The sequence below is a fragment of the Hypanus sabinus genome, chromosome 18 (assembly GCF_030144855.1).
Source record: "Hypanus sabinus isolate sHypSab1 chromosome 18, sHypSab1.hap1, whole genome shotgun sequence".
In the NCBI taxonomy this organism is placed as follows: domain Eukaryota; kingdom Metazoa; phylum Chordata; class Chondrichthyes; order Myliobatiformes; family Dasyatidae; genus Hypanus; species Hypanus sabinus.
The window spans coordinates 72,838,320-72,857,321 of NC_082723.1; the positions used below are offsets into that span (position 1 = coordinate 72,838,320).

A 19,002-nucleotide genomic window follows, 5' to 3' on the forward strand; every position below is an offset into this window, starting at 1 on the left:
TACATGACGGGTGACCCAGACCATTATCAATAACCTTCAGAAATTGTGCTGTCATCCTTAGAATGCACAACAATGGCAACTATTCAGACATATCCTCTGCTGCCCCCCAGGAGGTATTACACAGTCATTACATCATCTTATTGTGACAAAGATGGAAAGCATGTCAGACACATTGATTTAATAATCACAACCTTACTCCATTTTGTGGTGAGGTCATACATTACCCCTCCCTTCCTATCAGTGATTTCTAGTACCAGAGATAATTCATTTGTTGATCCATTCTTTCCAATGTCTCCTTCCTCATTTTATCACAAAGTTGAACACATTTACTTGTTTTTTTCATTTAAAGTTAATTCTTTAACCTCAATGCAACTCAAACAATGCAAACCTTGCACTTAAGACATTATGGACAAAATGCAAAACAGAATACTTCCTGGACTAGGCTGAATGCAAAGGGAATAAATAGATATTATGGTCTATGGATCTAATTCATACCCAATTCTCCAATGAAATCAGTAAGAACTCTGGACAAGATGGTGCCAGCATACAACTCTCCCTCGGTGGCCATCTTCTAGACAGCCCAAGAAAATGTCTATTTCACTTCTTTTATACCTGTTTTTCACCTTAAATGTGTTTCTGGGACTGTTAGAGCCTGTGATCTACAGTTTGAAGATCGATTGCGTGATCAAGGGTTTTGCTGTTTCCAAGAAGATTCTGGGAAGTGAACATGTACTTGGATAGCCTTGATGTGAAGAAACTTTGAGATGGAGTTGGAGCCAATGTTTGACTCCATTTCACCAATTAAAGCGTCATGGAAGATTGAGACCCTGAGGCGTACACAGAGGGTGTGCGAGAGTTCACCGCTGACTGCCTTCCAGAGTGGCCTATCGCTGTGTGGCTTGCTGTGGCAGGCGGGTAGGCCTCTGTGCTTGTGTGGTGCCTCTCTCTTCGCTGACGACGGAAAATGTTACCGTGGTTCTGTTTATGGATTGGACGATTGCATTTATGGACCGCGGACTTTTTCAGACTTACCGTTTTTATATTCTACATATTTATTTAAAATTGCCCGTTCCTTTTCTGTTTTCTTGTGCAAGGGGAGGGGGTTTGGGGGTTGATGTGCTGTTGTATTCTGTTAGATTTTTTGTGTGGGCGAGGGGTCATGAAGGAGTTGATGTTCTGGTTTTGTTTTGTGCAAAGGTAGGTGTTTTGGGGGTTGATGTTCTTGTTCCTTTTTTTGTAGGAGAGGGAGGTTTGGGGGTCAATACTCATGTTCTGTTTTGGCAGGAGAAAGGGATTTTGGGGGTTGATGATCAGGATGCTGTTCTTTTTTGTACAGAGGTGGGGTGGGTTTGATGTTTCTCTCGGAAAGACTTCCATGTTCTTTCTTTGTTTTGTGGCTATCCAGGGAAGACAAATTTCAAAGATGTTTATGGATACATGCTTTTTTTTTTGGGTGAAAAACTGCTTTAGCAACCATTAGAGAAGTTCATGGCTGATGATCCAAAGTTCATAATAATATTCTTTCCATATAAACCTACAAATATTTGTTCTGGGACCAAGAAAGACATTCTTGTTCGCAACAACCTTCTTCCTATTCCATATTCCATCATTAGAAATGTATAGGGCAGTGCAGTAACGTAGTGGTTAGCACAACACTTTACAGTACAGGTGACCCGAGTTCAATTCCAGCACTGCCTGTAAGGTGTGTGTACATTTTCCCTATGGCCACACGAGTTTCCTACGGGTGCTCCGGTTTCCTCCCACAGTCCAAAGACATACCTACCGGTTAGTAGGATAATTGTTCATTATTCCTCTCCGCACCTTGTAGAATGCAACCTTGCATTCTCTACACCGCTGGCCTGCTACTAGGTTAACAGGTGATCTTAAATTGTCCCATGATTAGACTGGGATTAAATCAGGAGATTGCTGGGTGGCATGACTCAAAGGGCCAGAAGGGTCTATTCTGTGCTGTGTCTCAATACATAAATAAATAATTTCCTCTCTGTGCAGTGAATACAGTCATTACCGTCATAAAACCAAGCAGAAAAATGTGAATAAAAGAAAAAAATCATGCATGATTTTAACACCAGGAATGAAAATTGAGTGAGAGTTCACCTGAGAATTCCACAATTTGTGTTACAACATTCACAAAGCAGAGCCCATGTACAGATTTCCCCAGCTATCCTATGAAACCGGTTGTAAGCCGAAATGGAGTAAAGTGAAGAAGCAATTACCATTAACTTATATGGGAAAATTTTTGAGCATTCCCAGACCCAAAAAGTAACCTACCAAATAAAACCAAATAACACATAAAACCTAAAATAACACGAACATATAGTAAAAGCAAGAATTATATGATAAATATGCACCCTATATAAAGTAGAAATATTGTACGTACGGTTTAGTTTCACTTATCAAAATCGGGAAGACAGCGAACCAAAATTGATTTGGAGGAAAAAAACAGCACGTACATGCCTACGCACGTACATGCATACCAGCATACACGCATGCGCACACAACTGCTCACACAAGGCTTCACGGTCATGGTAGTCTTTCTCAGGGTAAACATGTATAAAGCAGGTGTCTTTTTTTCATAAAAGCAAAAATCCTCTTTGCAGGTACTAATGTAGGCCTTTTGTAACAGCCAGCTGTCATAAAGCGAACGTTCAAAAAACGGGGGCCACCTGTATCTGACTCTGTGCCTATTCCCTTCATCAGTCACCAATTATTCCTGCCTTTTGGAAAGCTAGTTGAAGGAGGATTTCCACCTTCCCTTTCCATTCCCCACATCTATCAATATGGCTAACACTCCTCTGCCACCTCCATCTTAAACCCTAATAATGCTCTGTGTTACCAAGTGATAAGTCAGCATAACCTTCCCCTTCCCCTTTGTACTGGAATAGAAATCTTGGTTTGGTTAAGATCACCAGATAAGGGTAGGTGACCTGATTAATCTCTGTGAAAGTCATCATTGTTCATTATTTCTCTTTCCTTGATGTCCTCCCCCCCACCCCCCTTCCTTTTTCAGAGTCAGAATCAGGTTTAATATCACTGACAAATATTGTGGTTTGTTTTGTTCTGCGGCAACTGTACAGTGCAATGCATAAAACATTACTATAAATTATAATAAGAACCATAGATACAAAAAAAATAAAATTAGATAAGTAGTACACAAATAATGTGGCTGGGTGGAGATACATCTCAGCAAAGGAGATGTAAGGCGCTCCTTCCCTCCACTAGCCTGCAGGTCAACCTTGGGCAAGGTGTAGCACCTGCCAAGCTCCCCCCACCCCCCCAACACCAGGGTCACATGAAGCCACGGGAGCAGGTGGTGGGTGGTCGTATGAGCAGCTGGTGCATATCGCAAGTCCTGGTTATGTGACCACTGATGCCAGACAGACAATCTCTGAAGAATATTGATAATGGCTGGGGGATGGTCATAAATCTTGTAAAGACACAGCCCAGAAGGTGGCAAGGGCAAACCACGTCTGCAGAAAAATTTGGCAAGAACCATCATGGGCATAGAAAGACCCTGATTGGCCGTGTCATATCATGGGGCACATAATGTACTGGACTAGACTCTGAAGGACTGGACAGGTGCCCTAATTTGAATCCCACAATGGCAGTTGCAGAATTAGAATTTGCCAAGAACTATCTCAGTCATGATCACCCATGTCATACAAAATGGCACATAATGAACAAGTGAGTGCAAAAATAGTGATGGGTTGATTAATTGTCTGTTCAGAAATCTGATGGCAGAGGGGAAGAAGCCATTCCTAATACGTTGGGAGTGTCTTCAGGCTCTTGTACAGTGCCTATAAAAAGTATTCACCTTCCTTGGAAGTTCTCTTGTTTTACAACATTCAATCACAGTGGACTTCTTTGACACTGATCAACAGAAAAAGAATCTTTCGTGTCAAAGTGAAAACAGACCTCTACAAAGTGATCTAAATGAATTACAAATAGAAAACACAAAATAATCAGTTGCATAAGTGACTGATGAAGGGAACAGGCACAGGAGGTGATGGGATTCCTTAATGATGGATGCTGCCTTTTTGAGGCTTTCCCTTGAGGCTGGGGATTCTAGTGCTGTGATGTGTCTGGCTGAGTTTGCAGCCCTCTGCAGCTTTTTTCCAATCCTGTCCAGTACACCCTCCAGACCTCTTCCATCTATTTTTTTCTGATAGCTCACTCACCCTTTTATCCTTTGTTCTCTTATACCATTCTCTTTTCTTTCAGTTCTCCTTCCACTCCCCTGTCAATTCATTACTTCTTCTAACACAGTTAATTCTTTACCTCTCCCTCCTTAAATTTGCATTCTTCCCTCTCCCCACCCCAGTTCTAATTATATTTATTTACCGTCATACAGTTTGGAATAGGCCCTTCCGGCCCTTGAAGTTGCCTTGCTAAGCATTTCCCCGAATTAACTTGAGCCTAATCATGAGACAATTTCCAATTACCATTAACCTACCAACTGGTACATCTTTGGACTGTGGGAGGAAACCTAAGCACCCGGAGGAAATCTAGGCAGTCAAGGGGAGAACATACAAACTCATTACAGGCAGCGGTGGGAATTGAACCCATGTCGCTGGTACTGTAAAGTGTTGTGCTAACCATGACGCTACCGTGCCGACCAACAACCCCACTGGACTTGAATTTTGTCTGACTGAAAGAGAAACCAGTGTATTGAAAAAGCAAATGGTAAACTTGCACATCAGATTGGAGCATGATCTGTATTTGCTATAAATAGAAAATTTACTAAGCTGAATTTTTGGCATGTACTGATTATAGGAAAGGGATTTCACCTCAATGCCTTGACAACCGAGTGGCAAGATAGATAACTTCACAAGGATCCACACAGCAGTATGGGGTTTGAGGATTATATTGCCTCAGTTTTATGGAAAGAGGCAAATCCCTTTCTATGAACTAGACAGATTTCTACAATAATTCAGCAGCTTTCATGAATATTTTACTCCTGATGTCAGCCCACAATTCTGATGATTTATTAAATCCAATTTTATAACTTGCTGTGGTTGGATAAGTTTTAAATCTCTGGCTCAGGAAAAGAAGGAACCTGCATTGATATAGACTTTAAAGATCGAAAGATAGCTAAAAACACTTCACGGGCAAGGAAGTAATTCTGAAATGCAGTCTTTTGTCACTCAGGAGAATCCTGCAGCTAATCTGCATACAGCAGTTCAGAAGGTGCCCTGTCAGAGGGGATAACATGCTTCCACTCTAGTTCAGTTCCTTCTGCAAGGTCTTCATTTGCTTTTGGATGCATGGTTATTTGGATTTGAGTTTCTTAAAAGTTCAAAGTAAATTTTATTATCCAAGTCATATATGTCACCATATACAATCCTGAGAATAATTTTCTTCTGAGCATACTCAACATATCTATGGAATAATAACTGTAACAGAATCATTGACAGACTGCCCAACTAGGGTGTTCAACCAGAGTGCAGAATACAACAAGCTGTGCAAATGCAAAATGAAGAAACAATAAAATACAAAAATATCAAGAACATGTGATGAAGAGTTCTTGAAAGTGAGTCCATTGGCTGTGGCAACATTTCAATAATGGGACAAATGAAGTTGATTGAAATTATCCCCTTTGATTCAACAGCCCTCTGGTTGAGGGGTAGTAACTGTTCTTCAAGCTCGTGTTGAGAGTCCTGAGGCTCTTGTACCTTCTTCCTGATGACAACAGCAAAAAGAGAGCATGTTCTGGGCGGTGGGTATCCAAATGATATATCCTGCTTTCCTGCGATAGCATTTCATTTAGATTACTCATTGGTTATGAGGGCTTTACCAACGACAGACAGGGCCATATCCAATAACTGTTTAAGGACTTTCCGTTCAAAAACATTACTGTTTCCATACCAGGCTGTAGTGTAGACAGTCAATATACTCTCCATTATACATCTTTAGAATTGCACTTATGTATTAGGTCCAAGACAGATCCTCTGAAATAGTAACTAGGAATTTAAAGTTGCTAACCCTCTCTACCTCTGATGTGGACTGACTCAATGACCTCTGCTTTCCTTCTCCTGAAGTCTATAATCAGCTCCTTGGTCTTGCTGACATTGAGTGAGAGACTTATGACACCAGTCAGCCATATTTTCAATCTCAATAGGATTCTGAATGCTTCCTCTCAATGGCCAGAGACTCACTAGTGTGGAAGTTTGCTCTAAATACCATGGAGGGTATAAACTAGATCGACAAGGAGGACTCCAGAGAGCCAAGCCAGTGAGATGATATGAGCATATGCAACAAAGAGTACAGCCATGGCAGATAGGTCCACCCATTTTAAATTGCATCTATTTCATTGCACATGGCTTAATAGTTAAAGCAGATGAACTGAGGGAATGGTTGTGTCCAGGGTCTGAGATATATAGGCCATTATAGAAACATGGCTGAGAGAAGGGCAGGACTGACAGCCCAATGTTCCAGGATACCAGTGTTTTAAGCGTCACAGCAAGACAGTTAAGAGGGTTGTTCTTCTTTTCATAGAGAGGATATTCTTGAAGAATCATCTAATGAGGCCATTTAGGTAGAACTCTGAAGGGGATGATTACCATGATACGGTAATATTATAAATATCCCCAAATAGTCAGTGGGAATTACAGAAATTGCATGTAATTGTGAGAAGAGAAACTGCAAGGTAGGCGAGCATGCGGAGAGAAGGGCAGTGCTAGTGGGAGATTCCAATTATCCTATTATTGTGGGTGGTAAGGTGGAGACATTTCTCTACCAACAGAGGTGTAAAATACTCCTTTCCTCCGCTAACTGCAGGTCATCCTTGGGCAAGGTGTAATTTCTGCTTATCCCCCCAATCACAGTCATGTGAAGCAATGGGAGCAAGTGGTGCATGTCACAAGTCCTGGTTATGTGACCAATGACGCCAGGCAGGCAATCGCTGAAGAGCATTGATAATGGGTTATCCACCTAGTAAAGACAACAATGGCAAACTTCCATTAAAAAAAATTGCCAAGATCAATCATGGTCAAAGACCTTGATCGCCCATGTCATTTGACACAGTACATAATGATGATGATGATTGATAATGAAGGTGATTATTGATTGGGCCACCCAAGTGCAAGGGGCTTGGATGGGGCATAATTTGTACAGTGCACTTGAGAGTGTTTCCTCACACAATCTACAGAGGAACCTACACAACACACAGTACAAATAAATTTTAAATTGCTATTAAAAAAAACATAGAACAGATCCACAAGTTAAATTCCCGAACTGGAACAGGGCCAACTTTAAGGCATTAATTAGGATATAGCCAGGGTCAGCTGGGTGACTCTATATAAAGGAAAAGGAAAAGGTGGCAAATGGAAAGCTTTTGAAAGGTCATATCAAGAATCTAAGGGCAACATGTTCCTGTTAGGGTGAAGGATAGACTTGGCTTTCAACGTTGAGGCTTTGGCAAGAAAACAGAAGTGTACATCAGGCTTAGGCAGCTGGATTGGAATAAATCTCTGGATAAGTATGTAAAGTTTAAGAGCAGGATTAAGAGAGAAATCAGAAAGGGAAAACAGATTCAAAGATTCAAAGTACATTTACTATCAAAGTATATATACACAACTCTTGAGATTCGTCCTCCCATAGACAGCCATGAAACAAAAGAAACACCATGGAACCCATTCAAGAACACATCAAACATTATGCAAATAGAACAAACCACGCAAATGGCAAAAAGAAAGTGGACAACACATAGGATATCAAACATCAAACCAGGAGTCCAGTAATATTCAGTTTAGTTCAGTTCAGCGTCACGCTGCTAACCCGCTGTAGGCCAAGTTGGGTATCAGATGGATTTGGGAGGTAGGATGCGGGATAAAGATAGTCACAAGTTTCTTCAGCTATATTAGCAGGAAAAGGATGAGACCAGATACTCTTAAAAACCATCCGCGGGGAGCTACAAAAGATGGCTGAGATTTTTAAAACTATTTCTCATCAGTGTTATGAAAGAGAATATCATGGATATCAGAGAAAGTAGTGAGGTCTTAGATCACATGCATATTACAAGGAAAGCATCTGCAACCTTGAAGGTGAGCAGATCTCCAGGGACTGAACAAATGCACCCCTGAATTTCAAGGGAGGCCAGGGAAGATATCATGTGGAGACATTTGCTTCATTGTTAGCCACTGGTGAAGTTGCAGAAGACTTGGGAAGGTAGCTATTGTTCTAATGCTGAAGAAGGGTAGCAAGGACAGGCCGGGGAACTCCAATCTGGTAAGTCTGCCTTCAGTTGTAGAGAAGTTACTGGAGGGAATTTTGAGGGACAAAATTCACCATCACTTAGATAATCATGGCCTAATCAGGAATAGTCAGCAGTTTTATGTATGGGAGGTCATGGACATTATTTCTGCCTCTTTGAAGTTATGCAAAGAGGTAAATAAGAGGATATATGAAGGTAAGACAGTTGATGTTGTCCATGTGGCCTTTGACAAGTTCCCACATGGAAGGCTCAGTCATATGGGATCCAGGGGGGTTGGGAGGAGGGAGCCAGCGAGGTGATGGTTTAAATTTGATTTTCCGATTGGATGCATGGATTAGTGAGGTGCCCCAGGGGTTAGTGTTGGCAGCTCTGTTATTCTTTGTTTATGTTGTTGCTTTGGATATGAATGTACATGACATGAATAGCAAGTTTACCCCTGATATTAAATTAGAGGGCTGTGTTGACAGTGAAGCGGGTTATAATGATTTGCAAAGAGATGTTTGTCAGTTAGGGAGAAGGGCTGAAGAATGGCAGATGAATTTCAACTTTAGATAAGAGTTGCAAGACACATTTTCAACAATCAAACCAGCTTAGGTGGATTTTAGGGCGCTGATGATTGTTGTGTAACAGAGGGACCTAGGGGAACAAGTGTACAGTTCACTGAAAGCAGCTGCACACATAGACTAAATGGTGAAGAAGGCACTTAGCAAGCTGGCTTTCATCAATCAGGGTACTGCACGTAGGAGTAGGCACACATGTTGCAGTTATACTCTGTGGCATTGGTGAGGGTGCACTTGCATCCACTTCCACTTGCATACAGTTCCGATAGCCTGGTTATAGGATAGATATTGTCAAGCTGAAGAGGATGCAGAAGAGATTTACAAGAATGCTGCCTGGACGAGAGGGCCTGAGTGACAGTGAGAGGCTAGCCACACTGCATCTTTCTTCATGACGAGGCCTCTGTGGGTCAGAGTCAACCATGGATGTTGCATACTAGCTGTCCAGATATCAAGCCAGGTTAGTACAATATGAGAGCTAGCTGTTGCCTTTGTAGAAAGTACCCCTTCTCCACGCATCTGATGAATCCAAAGGAACGGCAGAGACTGATACAGATGGCACCAGCAGCGTCGCAGGAGTTGCCAGTCAGTGTTGAGCTCAACATAGGAATTCCTGTGCAGGGACTGCCTCAGGGACATTTTGGATTTACTCCTGAAGCCTTTCCCATGAGTTGGTAAAGTTACAAGGCAGAGGAAGGTTTGAGATCAGAGTTTTCCTTTTCTTAGATGAGCTGTCACTCATGCTTGATGAGCCCTGATGATAAAATGATGTTAAAATTTATTTTGAACTTTGAACAGTGTGTCTGTTTTGTGAGTTAGGTCTCATGGAAACATAGAAAACCTATGGCAAAATACAGGCCCTTCAGCCCACAAAGTTGTGCCAAACATGTCCTTACCTTAGAAATTACCTGGCTTACCTATAGGCCTCTTTTTCTAAGTTCCATGTACCTATCCAAAAGTCTCTTAAAAGACCCTATTGTATCCTCCTCCACCACTGTTGCTGGCAGTCCATTCGATGCACTTACCACACTCTGCGTAAAAAATTTAACCCTGACATCTCTTCTGTACCTACTCCCCAGTACCTTCAACCTGTATCCTCTTGTGGCAACCATTTCAGCCCTGGGAAAAAGCCTCTGACTATCCACACAATCAATGCCTCTCATCTATCAGGTCACCTCTCATCCTCCATCATTCCAAGGAGAAAAGGCAGAGTTCACTCAACCTATTCTCATAAGGCATGCTCCCCAATCCAAGCAACATCCTTGTAAATATCCTCTGCACCCTTTCTATGGCTTCCACATCCTTCCTGTAGTGAGGTGACCAGAACTGAGCACAGTACTCCAAGTGGGGTCTGACTAGGGTCCAATATAGCTGCAACATTACCTCTCAGCTCCTAACTTCAGTTTCACGATTGATGAAGGCCAATACATCGTACACCTTCTTAACCACAGAGTCAACCTGCGCAGCTGCTTTGAGTGTCCTATGGACTTGGACCCCAAGATCCCTCTGATCCTCCACACTGCCAAGAGTCTTACCATTAATACTACATTCTGCCATCATATTTGACCTACCAAGATGAACCACTTCACACTTAACTGGGTTGAACTCCATCTGCCACTTCTCAGCCCAGTGTTACATCCTATCAATGTCCCGCTGTAACCTCTGACAGCCCTCCACACTATCCATAACACCTCCAACCTTTGTGTCACCAGCAAATTTACTAACCCATCCCTCCACTTCCTCATCCAGGTCATTTATAAAAATCACGAAGAGTAATTTCTTTGAGGCACACCACTGGTGACCGACCACCATCCAGAATATGACCCGTCTACAACCACTCTTTGCCTTCTGTGGGCAAGCCAGTTCTGGATCCACAAAGCAATGTCCCCTTGGATCCCATGCCTCCATACTTTCTGAATAAGCCTGGCATGGGGTACCTTATTAAATGCCTTGCTGAAATCCATATACACTACATCTACTGCTCTTCCTTCATCAATGTGTTTAGTCACATCCTCAAAAAATTCAATCAGGCTCATGACCTGCCCTTGACAAAGCCATGCTGACTATTCCTAATCATATTATCTCTCTCCAAATGTTTATAAATCCTGCCTCTCAGGATCTTCTCCATCAACTTACCAACCACTGAGGTAAGACTCACTGGTCTATAATTCCCTGGGCTATCTCTACTCCCTTTCTTGAATAAACAAACAACATCTGCAACCCTCCAATCCTCCAGAACCTCTCCTGTCCCCATTGATGATGCAAGGATCATCGCCAGAGGCTCAGCAATCTCCTCCCTCACCTCCCACAGTAGCCCTGGGGTACATCTCATCTGGTCCCAGCGACTTATCCAACTTGATGCTTTCCAAAGGCTCCAGCACATCCTCTTTCTTAATATCTACATGTTCAAGCTTTTCAGTCTGCTGCAAGTCATCACTTCTGTCACCAAGATCCTTTTCCATAGTGAATACTGAAGTATTCATTAAGTACCTCTGCTATTTCCTCTGGTTCCGTATGTACTTTCCCACTGTCACACTTGATCGGTCCTATTCTTTCACGTCTTATCCTCTTGCTCTTCACATACTTGTAGAATGCCTTGGGGTTTTCCTTAATTCTGCCCACGAAGGCCTTCTCATGGCTCACTCTGGCTCTCCTAATTCCTTTCTTAAAATCCTTCCTGTTAGCCTTATAATCTTCTAGATCTCTAACATTAACCAGCTCTCTGAACCTTTTGTAAATTTATTACAGGCTTTGTACACCATCCTGTACCCTACCATAACTTCTGCCTCATTGAAACGTACCTATGTAGAAATGCACACAAATATCCCCTGAACATTTGCCACATTTCATCCGTACTTCTCCCTGAGAATATCTCTTTCCAATTTAAACTTCCAATTCCCTGCCTGATAGCCTTGTAATTCCCCTTAATCCAAATAAACACTTTTCTAACTTGTCTGTTCCTATCTCTCTCCAATGCTATTGTAAAGGAGATAGAATTATGATTACTATCTCCAAAATGCTCTCCCACTGAGAGATCTGACACCTGACCAGGTTCATTTACCAATACCAAATCAAGTACAGCTTCTCCTCTTGTAGGCTTATCTACATATTGTGTCAAGAAACCTTCCTGAACTCACTTAACAAACTCCACCCCATCTAAACCCCTTGCTCTAAGGAGACGCCAATCGATATTTGGGAAATTAAAATCTCCCATCACAACAATTCTGTTATTATTACACCTTTCCAGGATCTGTTTCCCTATCTGCTCAATATCCCTGTTACTATTGGGCGGCCTATAAAAAGCACTCAGTAAAGTTATTGACCCCTTTCTACGTGGACATCATATTTGATTAAAAAAGTGGACAGAAAGTAATTGGCACTTCGATACCTGGAACATTAGCCAAGGAGAAGGCAGTGACTTTGGGTCTTGTATTCTTCCAATGAATTGAGATTGTAGTTAAGTGCAATGTCTCATAAATGGCAATGAAATATATTACTGATTAACTTGTTTTATTGATACTGGTTGAGGAATAGGTATTGGTCAGGATAGAAAGTCTTTTTTTATTCAAAACCTGCCATGTGATACTGAACATTCATTTTAAATTATACAGAGCTCCTCACTGGAAAAGCAGCACTTGGAACAGTGGATTGAGGTGTCAATACACAAAATGTGGCAAGGACCAGCACAAACCTACAATAAGTTGAGTGACGCAAGGTTTTTCTCTTTGGAATGAGGGAGGATAAAAGGTGACTTGATAGAGGTGTAGATCGAGTGGATGGCCAGAGAGAGGCCTTTTCCCCAGGGAGGAAGTAGCTAATCTGAGGGGGAATAATTTTAACATGATTGGAAGAAAGTATGTAAGGATGTCAGAGTTTAAAAAGCATAGAGAGGTGGGTGCTGCCAGGGTGCTGGTGGATTCAGATACACTAGGGAAATTTAAGAAACCCGTAGATTGGCATGTGGATGATAAAAGAATGGGAGGATATGTTGGAGGGAAGATTAACACATCATGGGCTGAAGAGCCTGCACAGTGTTGTTCTGTTCTTGACCAGCAGCACAACATCTATTTCCAAGAAAAGGAAGACAATATTAACACTGGGACTCCAGTACCTCCTGGAGTTCCTTACTTTTTGTGCTCTATAATATCACCTCTGTTGTTAGTAATGAGTCAAGTTCCTGGCACAGTCTGCAAGGAAGGTTATTGAGGTCTGGGTGATGGAGCAGTAATGGGATAGTTCAACCATGTTGGAGAGTTTGGAGATGGTAGTGGTTGTTACATACCATCATTACAACTTGCTTATTTGCTGAGGCTCATGGATCTGTACTGTGCTGTCATCAAACATTCATTTCACACTTGGACCTGAAAAGCAAAGTTATTTTGCACATCTGGCTGGCAAAAAAAGTATAAACCACCCACATAAAAGCAGTTTTTCACAATTCAAAGAAAGCCCACTTGAGCACAAAGAAAGAAAGAAAAGCCTGTCATGATGGGGTTGGATGCATGAACCCTCTCATGGGCGCGTCCTCTCTCAGATTTTACCATCTCACTCTTATCCCTCATTGTTGTTTTTCTTCAGCAATCCCTGACCTCAGGACCAAATCACTTTCAAAGACTTTTCATCTGAACTTCTCGATATTTATTGCTTTTTCATTATTTTTATTTTCTTTGTGTTTTTTTCATTTTGTATTTGCACAGTTTTGTACCTTTTTGCACATTGGTTGTTTGTTAATCTTGTTGTCTGCAGTCTTTCATTGATTGTATTGTATTTCTTGGTGTTTAATGTGAATACTCAGGCTTGTTTACAGTGACATATATGCACTTGGATATAAATGGTATTTTTTTTATTGAGATACAGTGCAGAATAGGCCCTTCTGGCCCTTCAAACCATGTTGCCCAGCAACCCCTGATTTAACCCTAATCACAGGATAACTTACTCACTCACCGGTACTTTCATGGACCGTGGGAGGAAATCCATGTGGTTACAGGTAGAACGTAAAACACCTTACAGATAGCAGTGGGCAATGAACCTGGGTCGCTGGTACTGTAAAGCATTTAGCTGACCACTACACTACCACACAGTTCCAAATCTGACTGTATTTATCATATGACTAATAACACAATGTCATAGACATCCTGGGTTTGGTACCAGTATGATGTATTTTACTTGATATTGCAACTGACATATTGATATAGTGTTATATTATTACATCATTTGATTCTGAATAATTTGCACTATTAAATTTATTAGATTTATGAGATCACAAAAAAAATTACATTGTTTTGCACTTGTGAAAGGTTATTGAGTTATATTTTCTCAATTTGGCAATTCAAACAGACAGCTAACTTCTACATAAAAATGTTTGTCTCTGAAATATGTACTTTGATCTTTGCAGTATGGCTGCTTGAATAAATAAAACAAACAATTCCTTGATATTTAACAATGAATTGTACAGAACACGTTGATCATGTTTCCCCAAGACATACGCAGGGTTTGTTAGCAATTAGTGGAATCCCGCTACTCGAAATTAGTTGCCTATTCTAAATTAAACTAGAATTAATAGAAAGCTTTCATGTCTGCTATGGATGTTGGGATAGATTTCCCTCCATAGTTGGATCACGTTAAATAAAAATGTAAATTTAAAGATAAAAGTTTTTAAAATATATGAAGCGTTTAGCATCTGTTTTATTTTTGTTTGTCTTACTCTGAATATTATTTACAGCTTTAAAGAACGCTTGAGTAGAGTAAAACCGAAAACTGATACCTGAGCAGCGTCGTGCTTATTAAACTGGAAAATAAAACACTCCGAAAGGAGATATTTCGAGGAAGAAATCAATGGATAACCTGTTTTGAATCCAATTTATTAGCGAAACTTGGAAATTTAACAGCAAATGGGGAAAAATTAAGACTTTTTGGTGGGACTGATTAGGAGCTGATTTGAGCCGAAATGCCAACCACGCCTTTACTAGATTTTGGTAAACAGATAAATAATGTCAAAAGATAAAAATGTTTCTTACTGTTGTCCTGATTATCGCACACACTTGGCTGACCAATTTCCTCAGAATCCCGCAAGGAATACTTGGACGCAGTGCAAAGGCCCAGCAAGCTACACCGCTATAGGTGGAAAAGGCCTCGATGACATCGAAGCCAACACCCATTTCTTCTCCTAATTGGAAAATATTTACGAAGCCCCTCCTCCGATTGGATTATCTCCATGTCATTCAAAGCAAATCCTGTCTTTCGATTGATGAGCTTTGCACATCGTGCCTCTTCTTATGTTGGATTTCATTGGGTCAGAATGTGGACGCCGATGATTAATGAACTCCCTAGTCAATCATCTGCCAGTAGTCAAAGAAGTAAAATGGCGATTGGATTAGAGTGGTGCCAGTCATCACATCCTGCTAGTCTATAGGTTAGTACCGATAGCAGTCACGTTACACCGGTTTGTGATTGGCGAGCGTATGAGCGCGGTGGGGGCGGGTTTTGATCGGCGTCGTGTGAGTTGGGGCCAGGAAAGCTGAGTGGGGATTTAGCCGCTCCCCGCCACAGCAGGAGGAGGAGCGGAGTGAAGCGAGGCATCAACAGCGGTTTCCAAACCGGTCGAGATTCATAGCTCTTCCTCGCCGTTGCGAGGGTATTTCTTGCCTCTCCCTTAATTGAATTTAGTGCGGGGGCGGGAGGTCGAGCTCGCCAGCGGTGCCCTCCCCTTTTGCTCAGGTAACGTTATCAATCGCCTGAGGGAAAACTCAGCCGCAGGTTCCTGAAGAGAAAAAGGAAGCGATAAAGGGTGTCTCGGAGTAGCCGGCAGAACCTTTTCGATCCCGCTGCTGTTTTCTTCGTTCTTCAGTCCGAAGACGAAGAGTTTTAGCTTATTTTCTCCAAACCATTCTGCGCCCCTCGCCGTTATAAGTGAGGCTGGGAGCAGCGACAAAAGGAGCAGAGGGCCTGAGCCGACCGAGCTGCGAAAGGAGAGAGGGTCCGGCACAAGTTAACAAAAGGTGTTGGTAATTGATCTGTCTGGAACGCCGAGTTGAGAGGCGCCTGTCCGAGGAGGTGCGAACGAGCAGTGAAATCTCCAAAACTGGGTCACCGCAATCCAGGTATGGTCTACAACCAAACGACTTTAAACAATTTTTAAAGGGAGAATTTTCTTTGAGAATCCTGTATTTCGATCGTTTTCTTGCACTCACGATTGTTTGTACTGGGCTTCCTTTTATCCTTGTTTGTGCATTGGAATGATTCCCCAACTACCTGTTAACTGATTCCTAATTTTTTTTGCACCCATCTCCCACAGACAAAAGCAGGCATAAACCGCAATCCACTCATGCACAACGAAGGGATCACCAGAATGTGCTAAGGTGGACACTTGTTTGCCTGCCTGTTTATCATTGTATCTTTTGTTTCAGTGGAATTGATGAGACAATGTAATGGCGTGAAATCTATTTAAAAATATTATGATTGGTTTCCATTAGAGTTGAAACAACTCTACTTGGTTAATAGATTTTGTTTTTTAAAATGTTTTGATATGTGGCAGTAAATTGCGATTTCAAGTTATTCATAGTGGCATTTTGTTGCAATGCGAAAAGATAGTTGCTGTTTTTTAAAAAAAAAATCCCAACCCAGCATTCATTTCTTCCCCTCACCCTTTCCCACCAAGTTTGGAATGACTTTGGAGATTATTTTAAAAAATCCGTGTATTATAAAAGAACCTAATAGTAAATGTCGATATTTTAAGACGTTTAAGTGCTTCCCCCCCTCCGCAATAATGGAATTTTGAAATTCCTTTCTGCGATGTACAAAGATGGTTAAAAATTTTGCTCTGTTTAATCGGCATGTTGACTTCTGCAAAGGTTTATGGACGAAAGTGAACTATAACGCTATGTGTTTACATTATAAACGATCCAGGACTCCGCCCCTGCCACTTCTATACCGTAATGGATTTTGTTGGTGTAACAATGACACTTTTTTGCCGATCGTGGCAGGTGAACCGGCGTAGTGATTGTAGAGCGAATGTACATTATGTTGGAAGTTGGTGTAAAATACAGTAATGGGAATTACTCGGAGTTTACTATTTGATTTGTTTTTTTAATGTCTGGTTTTGACCAAATTGTTCGTCTCCCTATATAACACCTTGCCATTTTGTTGAACGACTCCTGTGAAGCGTTTGGGAAGTCTTGTATGGTACCGGTTTCTAAATGCAAGCAAGCTAAATGTGTCATTACTGAAAGGAACAATTATATATTTCTTCTCGTGCGTTAAGTGTTGAAAAGAATTTGCATTTAAATAGTACGTTTAATAATCCGAGGAGGTCCCAGACTCCTTCACGACCAATGAAATTCTTTCGTGTCAATTTGCACATGCACAAAACGCTGGAGTTTGCAGTTCTGTCCAAGCAGATGTTTCAGGCGATAAGTTGAGTTGGGAAGAGGCGCATCTTCAGAACGGTGTGATGGAATATTTCGTCTTCTCACCTGAACGTTTGAACGTCGCCTCTGTTATCAGCTTCATTCTGAACCGAGGAGCATTCTTGGAGTGCTAAAGGAATTGATTGACCCGATCTGGTGCCGAAACATCGACGTTTGCATTTTTCTGTGTGTTGCTTTGGATTTCCAGCATCTGCAGGTTTTCCGCGTCTTTTTGAATGTATTTAAATTTTAGTTCTAAGACTAATACTATATTGTTATTTTACAAAATCATCAGTGCAACTTGAATTGGATCAAATAAGCTGCAGTTAGATTTCGTTTTCAATGCCTAATGTTTACAGTAGTTATGCAAGAGTCTTAGGCGCCCTAGTAATCAAACTTACTACAGTACTGTTCTTGTGTGTATGTATACAGAGACAGTCCGAGACTTTTGCGCTGCTCTGCTGCCGCAAATAAAAATCAGATTTCATGACGTTTGAGTCATAAACCTGATATGGGTCTCTTGTGGACTGAGAATGGGAAGGGGGCAGGGAGAGGGGAATCATGGTTGGGAAAAGGGGAAGGGAGAGGGGAGGGAATGAGGAGCCACCAAAGAGACATTCTGTAATGATCAGTAAACCAATTATTTCCAATCAATGGATCTTGCCTGGTGTCTCAGGGCTGGGTGTGCCTGCACCTCTTTCCCCCTCCCCACCCCTGCCCCTGGCACTCCTTTACTCCTGCAAACTCTTACTCTGCTCCAAATTGGCAAATTCAGTACTGTGCAAAAGTTTAGGCACCCAATGTGTCTAAGACTGTGGATGTGTCACAAATGTTTATGAAGGGTTGTCGCTGACAGGATATGGAAGATGCAGCATACGAATCTCAACAATATGATATTACTAGATAATCTGGTTTTGGAAGAAAGATAAGACTGGTAACTTCTGTGTTCTTCAAAATAGAGATGATGAAGTTTAATATCAAGCTGAGATGCCATGTTATAATGAAATTAGTTTGGTTATCTTATGAAGCAGACTGTTAACAGTGCGGCTTTCCCTCTTTGTACTGCACAGCAAAGTTGGTATTTCTCATGCTGACGTCTCTGGAGTGGGAATTGGCTGTGATTGTTTCCAATGTCAGATAAAAATTCCCTTTTAGACAAGGATGTTGTGAATTTTCCCACATCTGTCTCTGGAGCTATGCCTGATTTATCATGCTTATCTCTTTGAAAAGATATGAACCTCGTGTTCAGTTGAAGGGCAACGAACAAAGATTAGATTCTGTTTGAAACAAGTGATGAGAAGATAGAAAAGCTAGTTGATTGTGAAAAATCTCAGACAAAGTGCTGGAGGAACTCAGCAAGTCAGGCAGCATCTCTGAAGTGGAATAAACAGTCGACATTTCAGGCAGAGACCTGTCGACTGTTTATTCTTCTGTATCGATGCTATCTGACTTGAGTTTGTCTAGTATTTTATGATGCTCAAGATTTCCAGTAACTACAGAATCTTGTTTATGATTGTGAAGAGTGATTTGATATTTTAATATCTTTGGTATTTCCCAAGATGTGCTGGTTAAGTTATTTGCACAAGCGTAATTTATTGAGATACAGTGAGGAATAGGCCTTTCGAGTCACACCACTCAGCGATCTGCCTATTTAATCTTAGCCTAATCAGAGAACAAAGAAGATGACCAATTAACCTGCCAACCAGCATTCGTTTGGAATGTGGGAGGAAACTAGAGCACCCAGGACAACAGGTCAGCTGTACTGTAAAGTGTGCTAGTCACTACATTACTGTGCCACCCTGATCTTTCA

The 19,002-nt window shown here is 41.5% G+C and overlaps 2 protein-coding genes across 6 annotated transcripts in view; one reads left to right on the forward strand and one right to left on the reverse strand.

The window, feature by feature from the left end:
• The window catches only part of tango2 (transport and golgi organization 2 homolog (Drosophila)), a 224,496-nt gene extending 209,562 nt beyond the window's left edge, over positions 1-14,934 (reverse strand). Inside the window, exon 1 of the mRNA XM_059994652.1 lies at positions 14,805-14,934. The gene's annotated coding sequence lies outside the window, so the exon portion shown is untranslated. The remainder of the gene's footprint in view (positions 1-14,804) is intronic.
• A 360-nt stretch (positions 14,935-15,294) lies between these two features.
• The window catches only part of arvcfb (ARVCF delta catenin family member b), a 551,538-nt gene continuing 547,830 nt past the window's right edge, over positions 15,295-19,002 (forward strand). For 2 of the 5 annotated variants that reach the window (XM_059994661.1, XM_059994662.1), the window contains exon 1: positions 15,297-15,887. The gene's annotated coding sequence lies outside the window, so the exon portion shown is untranslated. Of the gene's footprint in view, positions 15,888-17,196; positions 17,410-19,002 lie in introns of those variants that run through there. The other 3 variants (XM_059994656.1, XM_059994657.1, XM_059994658.1) reach the window with 3 other exon arrangements.